Raw genomic sequence first — 10,150 nt, 5'->3', positions numbered from 1 at the left:
GAAAGCGAGCCATATCCGACTAGGGATGGCAATGGACCGGGTGGGGGCGGGAGACAAGGTCTCCACCCCCACCCCATCTCAAAATTCGAACCTCCATCCCGCACGGGGATGGATTTTAACCTCCACCCCTGTTTTCATTCCTGTTTCATGTCCCCCATCCCTGGTTCAAACAAGGGCGAGGCGGGACAGGGTCCTGTTGCCCCTCGGTCTATTGTCATCCCTAAGAAGGATTGGGGATGGAGCGGGGCAGGGGCAAACATAAGGATCGGGACTGGGAAAAGCGTCAGTCCATCCCCGCACCGAGATGGATTTTAACCTTCATCCCCGTTTCATGCCCTTCATCCCCGGTCCAAACGGGGCGGGGCGGGGCTCGGCTTTCCTCCGGTCCATTCCCATCCCTATGTCCGACCCTTTTACAACGCTACTCCGAGTCCCATGACTCCCATCGGTCGATGCACTTAGAAAGGTCCGACTGAAACCCTAACCCCTAAAATCTATATAAGGTGCTCCCGTCTGCTCTTTCTCCCCAATTTCCTCTCTCTCTCTCTCTCCTTCCTTCGATCGTTCTCTGTCTCGTCTCTCTTCCGCCATGGCTAAGAAGCGAAAGGTGGAGGCGAAGGTCGAGCCACAGGTCGAAGAGCAGGCGACCGTCTCCATGGAAGAACCTCCCAGCGAAGACGCAGCGAACGCCGATCCAGTCATTGCCGCCGAAGCTGAGGCTGAGGCTGAGGCTGAGGCTGAGGCTGAGGCCGAGGACGGTGCCGGGGCCAAGGAGGGCGAAGGCAGCGAGGATGGCTCTGACGAAGAGGGGGATGATGCCGATGACATCCGGAAGCTCCTCGAGCCCTTCGGCAAGGATCAGCTTATGGAGCTCCTCAGCGAGGCGGCCCTAAAGCACACAGACGTGCTCGAGCGCGTCAATAAGGTTGCCGACGTCGATCCCGCTCACCGCAAGATATTCGTCCACGGACTCGGCTGGGACACCACTGCGGAAGCCCTGACAAAATTCTTCAAGAAGTACGGGGAGATCGAGGACTGCAACGCCGTCACCGACAAGGCCTCTGGAAAGTCTAAGGGCTATGGGTTCATCCTCTTCAAGCACCGGAGGGGCGCCAGGAAGGCACTCAAACAGCCGCAGAAGAAGATCGGGAACCGCATGACCGCCTGCCAGCTTGCCTCAGCAGGGCCGGTTCCTGCGACTCCTCCTGTCTCGGAGTACACACAGAGGAAGATCTACGTGAGCAACGTCTCGGCGGACATCGATCCCCAGAAGCTGCTCCAGTTCTTCAGCAAGTTCGGAGAGATCGAGGAGGGCCCGCTTGGCCTTGACAAGCAGACCGGAAAGCCGAAGGGGTTCACACTTTTCGTCTACAAGACGGCTGAGAGTGCTAAAAAGGTGCTGGATGATCCGCACAAGAACTTTGAGGGGCATTTATTGCATTGCCAGAGGGCCGTTGATGGGCCGAAGCCGGGGAAGCCGCAATACCACCACCCAGGTGCAAACCATCATGGCTTCCATAGGAATGAGAGCGTGGGTGGAGGGTTTGTTCACGGGATGGGGAATGCGGCAGGTGGTGGTGCCGGAGGGAGCCATTTGTTGGTCGGTGGCCTAGGGTTTAATCAGGCAGCTGCAGCTGCGGCGGCTCAGGCACCAATCAACCCATCGCTTGGTCAGGCTTTGACGGCGCTTTTGGCAACCCAGGGTGCTGGACTTGGTTTGACGAATGTGCTTGCCTCACTCAACCCTGCCTTCGCTTCAGCTGTTAGCCAGACCGTCGCCACTCCCTTGTTCGGCAATGCTTCACATGGTGCAGGTGCAGGAGGATTCGGTAGCCAGCCTGGTATTAATGCCAACATGTATGGAAACCAGGGGGCACTCCCATATCAGAATGTTGCGCAACAATCTGGCGGAAGATCACAGCCTGGTGGAGGCCCTATGGGTGGTGTGCCGCCTTACATGGGGCATTAGGTATGCCATTCCTCTAACTTGGAAAATATTTATAATTCGCACCAAGTTCCATGTTATTTCCTGGCTTTGGGTTAGGACATGGAAGAGGGTCCTCTTCCACTCACACGCGCCTGTGTTCTTGCCTAGCATCTGCTAGCATGCTCTAATTGTTCATGTGCTGGCATGAGCGCACGGTTTCACACCCATGTGGTATATTTTATGAAAGTGTTCTTTAACCAACATCCTGTTTCTGGGGAAAATTTTATATGAATTAGCGTTTAATAGTGCACAGAATATTTCAGCATCCTTAAAATTGCACGGTTTCACACTCGTTAGTTTGATTTTGGTGTGTTCTGAATTGGACTAACTGTGCGTGTTAAGTTTAATAGTGAACTGATCACGGGCATGGTTGTTATTTTTTAGAGCATTGCTGTAACTTGCAGCTAGATGAGAGGAATTAGGTATTGTGATCTCCACACTATTTTCATCCTCTAGTTTTAATGAGTTTTTTTAATCTATTTTTACAAGCATGACGATTATGGTGCTTTATGGAGACATTCATGCTTTCTTGGCTGTGTTTGGATTGGGTTTTTCTTGTATTTGCTCATTGTTTTTAACTTTTGATAGTACGCACAACTTTGCATGACATGGCATATGCTCTTGTTATTTGTCAATGCGATGGCTGTATCAACTTATTTTAAGGATGCTGGTGTCAATATGCTGAATATATAAATTTGGTTAGAGGATACAAGTGTTGTTTATGTAGCATATGTTAATAGAATTTCTGAGACTCATGTCATTGTAAACTTTCATTTGTTTGTAATTAAATTTTCACATTTTAGACTTATACCATGTAGTGAGTTACTGTGGTTTATGTCCAGAATATTGTGTGTTTCAAGATTGTTATGAAATGCTTTATGATCCTTTCTCAATTTATAGAATGATATGTAAAGATAGGCATTAAGTAACCATGCGCAGACATCATCTGATTGAATGATGAGTCTTTATTTTGTGCATGTCCTGTTGAACGTTTTAAAGTGATGTTGTCAATGTCCTTGTCAAAATTCAGATGCACAAAGGGCAATTTTTTATTCTCTCCATTATCATTGAAAAGAAAAACTGAAATAAAGACACTATTTTGATTGTATACATGTCTAGTAGTCTAATCTATTAGAAATTTAAGAAGAAAAAGCAAAATAATGTTATGATTTTGATTGTATACATGTCTAGTAGCCTAAGCTATTAGAACTTTATGTAACGTGTAGAAAAGTTTATCTGGATCTTCATGGTTTTGTCAATTTGAATTAGGTGGATTTTCTTTCAAGGTCTGTTGGTTAATCACCTTCTAGTCCCCTTGGCATGGTGGGGATGCATCCTGTTCTACTCTCATCTGTCTTGGTGAAAAATTTACATGCTAAGTTTTTGTTCTTCAAGGTCAAGTCAATCCTTACAAGGAAGCTTTGTTGAAATTGCCATCAACAAACTTTCACTTATAGAAAGATAAAAGTGCTATTTATTGACTTTTGCACTGGCATACTTTTCATAGCATCGGTTTGTTCACTTTACTGGATTAAGGGGAACTATACTTTGGGGATTCTTTTTAGGTGAGCCTATGGTGAGTCCATTAGTGGCGGATTAACAATCAGGGCAAACAACAACAACAACAACAACTACGCCTTCATCCCAAAACAATTGGGGTCAGCGATATGAACCAAAAAAGAAATTCATTTTGGGTCTTCCACATGAATCCTTTTCCTCCAATCATTTCTATCCAACGCCATGTCCTCAGTGAGGTTCAAAGCATTCATATCCTTTCCTATCATCTCCATCCAAGTCTTCCTAGGCCTACCCCTACCTCTTTTAACTAATATATTTTCCCATTTCTCCAACCTTCTAACTGGAGCATCATTAGGCCTTCGCCGAATATGTCCAAACCATCGTAAACGATTCTCTCGCATCTTATTCTCAATGGGTGCAACACCTACCTTCTTACGTATCTCTTCGTTCCGAATCTTATCTTTTATTGTATTTCCACACATCCATCTAAGCATCCGCATCTCAGCTACACTCATTTTTTGAATATGATGTCTCTTGGCAGCCCAACATTCCGTACCATATAGTAAAGCGGGTCTAATAGTCGTCCTATAAAACTTTCCCTTCAACCGCAATGGCATTCTACGATCGCACAGCACTCCAGTAGCACTTTTCCATTTCATCCACCCAACCTTTATCCTATGATTTACATCTCCATCAATTTCTCCATACTTTTGAATGATGGATCCCAAATATTTGAAATAATCATTCACCGGTATATCTTGCTCACCAAGCTTCACTACACTCCCATCACTACTTCGTTGCTTACTAAACCGACATTCCATATATTCAGTCTTACTCTTACTCAACTTAAAACCTCTAGCTTCCAATGTCTGTCTCCATAATTCTAACTTAGCATTAACCCCAGCTCTAGACTCATCAATCAAAACAATATCATCAGCAAACAACATACACCACGGTACATTTTCTTGAATTGATCTCGTAAGCTCATCCATCACTATCGCAAATAGGAAAGGGCTTAAAGCAGATCCTTGATGTAACCCAACCGTTATCGGAAAATTGGTTGTCACCCCTCCACAAGTGCGGACATTGGTTACTACTCCTTCATACATATCTTTAATTATACTAATGTACTTGAGAGAAACACCTTTCTTCATCATTGTCCACCAGAGAACGTCCCTAGGTACTCTATCGTATGCCTTCTCTAAATCAATAAAAACCATATGCAAATCTTTGTTCCTCTCTCTATATCTTTCAATAAGTTGTCTAAGAAGATGTATAGCTTCCATAGTTGATCTTCCAGGCATAAAACCAAATTGATTCTCCGATATCATGACAACCTTCCTCAACCTAGACTCAATCACCCTCTCCCAAAGTTTCATAGTATGACTCATGAGTTTTATACCACGATAGTTTGTGCAATCTTGTATATAACCCTTATTCTTATATAAAGGCACCAAAGTACTCTTCCTCCACTCATTAGGCATCTTATTTGTTCGCCAAATCAAGTTAAAAAGATTTGTCAACCATTCTAAACCTTTCTCTCCCAAGCATTTCCAAGCTTCGATAGGTATACCATCTGGGCCAACTGCCCTTCTTGATTTCATTTTCTTCAAAGCCTCTGCAATTTCTTTCTTTTGAATCTTGCGCATGAAGTCACGATTTATCTCATGAAAAGGAATGGAGAAGTCTCCAAGATCTTGAGCATGACTATCATTAAATAGCTTATCAAAATAATCTTTCCATCTCTCCTTAATCTCCTCATCTTTGACTAAAACCCTTTGCGTTTCATCTTTGATACATCTAACCATACCCAAATTCTTCGATTTCCTATCTCTCATCTTTGCAAGCCTATAAATATCCTTCTCGCCTTCTTTGGTATCCAACTTGTCATAAACCTCCTTATATACCTTAGCCCTCGCGTTTCGAACAACTTTTTTAGCTTCCTTCTTTGCTATCATATACTTCTCCAAATTCTCATTATCACGACTCTTACTTAGATTTCTATAACACTCCCTTTTAACCTTAATAGCTAATTTGACATCCTCGTTCCACCATGATGTATCCTTACCTAGTGGTGCACCGCCTTTAGACTCACCCAATACCTCCTTAGCTACTTTTCTCATACCACCCGCTATCTTATTCCACATTGATTCTGAATCCTCCTCGAGACACCAATCAACTTCCTTAACTACCTGCTCTACAAACATTCCTTGTTTAGCTCCTTTCAGTGCCCACCACTTAATTCTAGGATCTATCCTATGTCTATCCCTTTTGCGGCATTGTCTAATTCTAAGATCTAAAATTAAGACTCTATGTTGTGTAGCTACACTTTCTCCTGGTATAACCTTACAATCGATGCAACAACCCCTATCTCTCTTTCTAAGTAGGAAAAAATCTATCTGACTCGTATTAACCCCACTTTTAAATGTTACTAGGTGAGACTCCCTCTTCCTAAACCAAGTGTTTGCTAAGATCATATCATAGGACAAACAAAAATCTAAAATCCTTTCTCCACTTTCATTTCTTTCTCCTATACCATAGCCTCCATGGATATTCTTAAATCCATCCCTACTAATGCCTACATGTCCATTAAGGTCACCGCCGATGAAAAGCTTTTCTCCATAAGATGTCTCTTGTACTACTCCATCTAAATCTTCCTTCTTTGCTGTCATATACTTCTCTAAATTCTCATTATCACGACTCTTACTTAGATTTCTATAACACTCTTTTAATCTTAATAGCTAATTTGACATCCTCGTTCCACCATGATGTATCCTTACCTAGCGGTGCACCGCCTTTAGACTCACCCAATACCTCCTTAGCCACCTTTCTCATGCCACCCGCTATCTTATTCCACATTGATTCTGAATCCTCCTCGAGACACCAATCAACTTCCTTAACTACCTGCTCTATAAACATTCCTTGTTTAGCTCCTTTCAGTGCCCACCACTTAATTGTAGGATCTATCTTATGTCTATCCCTTTTGCGACATTTTCTTATTCTAAGATCTAAAATTAAGACTGTCGTGTAGCTACACTTTCTCCCGGTATAACCTTACAATCGATGCAACAACCCCTATCTCTCTTTCTGTGTAGGAAAAAATCTATCTGACTCGTATTAACCCCACTTTTAAATGTTACTAGGTGAGACTCCCTCTTCCTAAACCAAGTGTTTGCTAAGATCATGTCATAGGACAAGCCAAAATCTAAAATCCTTTCTCCACTTTCGTTTCTTTGTCCTATACCATAGCCTCCATGGATACTCTCAAATCCATCCCTACTAATGCCTACATGTCCATTAAGGTCACCGCCGATGAAAAACTTTTCTCCATAAGATATCCCTTGTACTACTCCATCTAAATCTTCCCAAAATTGATGCTTAATGGAATCATCTAAACCTACTTGAGGTGCATAAACACTAATAATATTAATAATATCCGTACCTAATACTAATTTAATAAGTAAAATTCTATCACCCTTCCTACGGACCTCAACTACATTATCTATAAACTGACGACTCATAACAATCCCTACTCCATTCCTATTCCTATTTATTCCTGTATACCAAATCTTATATCCCCAAGGTTCTATCACTTTAGCTTTCTCACCTACCCATTTGGTCTCTTGAAGACATAAAATATCAATATTTCTCCTACACATAACATCTACTAACTCTACCAACTTACCAGTTAAAGACCCTATATTCCAAGTGGCTAACCTAATTTTATGGTCTTGGACTAACTTCTTTACCCCCACCCGTCCAACAAAGTGAGGGAACCCTTGCCTATTTGACACCACACCCGGGCGCCGGTGTGACGCGTCGCTTCTGGGCGACGACCTAGCAACCCTTGCACATTTATCACTGCCTCCGGGCCTAGAGAGTACAGCGCGTCGCTCAGTAGGGAACGCCCCAACGAAATTCTCATATTGGTTCATTTTCATAGGATATGACAGTTTTTATGCTGGCTGTCACAGGCCTACCGCAACCCTCCTCCTTTATCCGGGCTTGGGACCGGCAGTGTATAACTACACAGGCGGAGTTAACAATCAGGGCAAGAACATAACAAAAATAAAATATGCCAAAAACTAACATACTTTTAAGATTAGCATAAGGTACTGCTTCTCCTTCTAAAAAAATGTTTGGTGCACAGGGAATTCTTAACAGTTATGTGCTTATACATCTAGGGTATGTTTGGTTTGATCACATGAGATTCACTTGAATAGTACCCCCAAAACAACCAAATATAAACCTTTTTTTGGCACATAACCCAAAAAACAAGCCTCATTAAAAGTGAGTTGGCACATAACCTAAAAGTGAGATTTGGAAAGTGAATCTCGTTTGTGTGAGATTCACTTTGTCATGTGGTCTCATGAGATTTGAAATCTCATGAGATTTTGAAAGAAAATCTCTTTTTAACAGTATTTTCACTTTTCAAAAACACAACCAAACTTACCCCTAATGTGTTGAAACTGTTCAAACTGAAACAAAATCCTTTCTGGTATTTTGTTAAAAAAGATCATATGCTGCATTTCCTTGGTTTTGCACAAATATTAATAAAAGGAATTGGGCTTACCATGAAGCTACATTTTTGACTTTGGACAGAACCTCCCATCTTCATGCTTTTTTCATTCAATTTTGTTTTCTCTTAAAATATTCTGTGTTGTTATTTTCGTTTTTATTGTTTATAAGTTTTTAGATATTATGCTAGTTTGCTGTCAAAAAGTTAAGTGACTTGCACATATTTTCAAGGATTTAGGTGCTTTATCTCATCTTAATTTTGCAAGTGTTTGTATATTTACGAAATCCATAGATTTGTGCAAATTTTATACATTGTGTCAGCTTCTTGGATTGCAAAATGCTTTATTGCGTGCCTTTGCTATTGTTAAAGTACCGATCTTTTGAATTTTGAAATTTGTTATATTATGATCTCTCGTCTCTAAATCATAACTTTTATTTCTTGTTTTTTGGCGCCACCATGTAAAGTTTCTTATTTCATTTACAAAACAAAGGAACAATTTTTATGAAATTACTGCTTTATATTTTCTACTGATTGTGCAGATCTTTCATGGGTGCACCGGTCCCTAAAATTTTGGACAGATGACTCTCCTCAAGTTTCTGATCTTGTGCCCTCTTCATGAAAATCTGCTTTTATTACTTCTGATGAAGTGCAACCGGTGTAACAAGAGCTTTGAATTTAGGCATGTTGTTAAGCAACTGATGAAAGTATTATGGTATTTGAACTTTATGGAGTTCGTTGAACAATATGTTAATTTATTTTGTGTTTCTGAATCTTGGGATTCAGTACTTGCATTTGAACTTAGACGTGAAGTTTTCTAAATGCTGTATTAAGTGGTTGTTTGTCCAGAGTCTTGAGATTTAATACTTGCAGTGCTCTGTTATTTTAAAAATTGCTTTCAGTTGCTAGTTGATGCTATCTGAGTTAATGTGCATTTTGCAATGTTTCCTTCCGCTATGAATTGTTGAAACTGCTTTTCAGTTTTCATTGCTTTAATGTTAATCTATTCATTATTTGTATCTGGGTTTTGCTTGCATGGTGTATATTTTCTGGTGACTGATTAACCGATTAGTTTGTGACATCGTTGGATGTATTCTTGAGCTTTCACCTGGCCCACCCCACCCTCCCTTGTCAATCCCACAAACACATGCATGCGTTTGTGTATTTATTTATTTAAGCTGAACTTTTTGTAAAGTGTGTTAATTCCCTAGTTTTATCTCTTGAAGCCTTCATTAATGTTTCTATTGGTTAATTGAGTGGCCATTGTTGAAATATCTTGGAAATTTTGTTTATCTTGCAGGTTGTTTCTTCTGGGCCTTTATAAGTATTCTGCTCCTTTAGCAGTGTCAATTTTCTAAAAACCTCCAATACTTTATGTAACCACACTAATCAAACAATTCGATATAAATCTTTAGGACATTGGGTAAGTCTGTTTGATCACTTCCAATTTTTCTGATGGGCCAAACTTTTGCATATGGTAGGATCCTATTTCTTTGGTAGGTTGGTTTGCAGATTGATTTTAATGATCAAATCTTTGGAGTTGCCAGGAGTGTTGCTGATGTCCGTTAAAAATATAAAAGGAATTCTCTAGCAGATTTACAAGTAGCGTGCGCCGACATTCTTACTTGATTCTACAGGTTTCTGCATTTCATTCAAGGTTTATGTTTGCAAAAAATAATTTTGCTTTAATGGATGATACATAGGCTGATAATTGATTTTAACTACATGAAGTTATATAGCTTGCAGTGTATCACCTTTGTTGGAGGAGCAAAGATAAAGATGTGAAATGATTATGATCTTTGAATTTCTTATTCCAAATGGATGGGCCTCTCAGGATGTATTGGGTCAAATTTATTTGTTTTTGGCACTTGTTACAAACTTCCAACCTCTAATATCAAGCCGAAACTTCTGGCTGCACCTACTGAATAGTTGATGTTTGAAAAAGCGTTAAATCATATGAACATTTGTTTTGTTTTTTTTTTCATCTTTGCCAATCTTCTTTATATTTTCCCATTGGATCACTGAGTTTATGAATTCAAAGTTGAAGCTAAACCTTCTGTTTTTAAAACACTTGTGTCCTTCAAGGGTACTGTTTTAGTGCGATTTTAAACACACTGTGTTTCACATGA

At 40.7% G+C, this 10,150-nt stretch overlaps 1 pseudogene across 4 annotated transcripts; it reads left to right on the top strand.

The window, feature by feature from the left end:
- The first annotated feature begins 355 nt into the window (after positions 1 to 355).
- LOC149826931 (UBP1-associated protein 2A pseudogene) lies at positions 356 to 9,623 on the top strand (annotated as a pseudogene). 4 transcript variants are annotated; one of them, XR_016434814.1, is made up of 3 exons: positions 356 to 1,969; positions 2,372 to 2,409; positions 8,564 to 8,913. The product of XR_016434814.1 is annotated as a UBP1-associated protein 2A pseudogene, transcript variant X1 (transcript). The 4 variants fall into 4 exon arrangements; XR_016434818.1 differs by lacking the exons at positions 2,372 to 2,409; positions 8,564 to 8,913 and adding exons at positions 9,322 to 9,444; positions 9,569 to 9,623 and having other exon boundaries at positions 479 to 1,969; XR_016434816.1 differs by lacking the exon at positions 8,564 to 8,913 and adding an exon at positions 9,322 to 9,623 and having other exon boundaries at positions 479 to 1,969.
- The last annotated feature ends 527 nt before the right edge of the window (positions 9,624 to 10,150 follow it).

The sequence above is a fragment of the Nuphar pumila genome, chromosome 10 (genome assembly GCF_984573655.1).
Source record: "Nuphar pumila chromosome 10, dmNupPumi1.hap1.1, whole genome shotgun sequence".
Classification (NCBI taxonomy): Eukaryota; Viridiplantae; Streptophyta; class Magnoliopsida; order Nymphaeales; family Nymphaeaceae; genus Nuphar; species Nuphar pumila.
The sequence above is the reverse complement of the archived record's forward strand: the minus strand, read 5'-3'. Positions and strand labels throughout refer to the sequence as shown.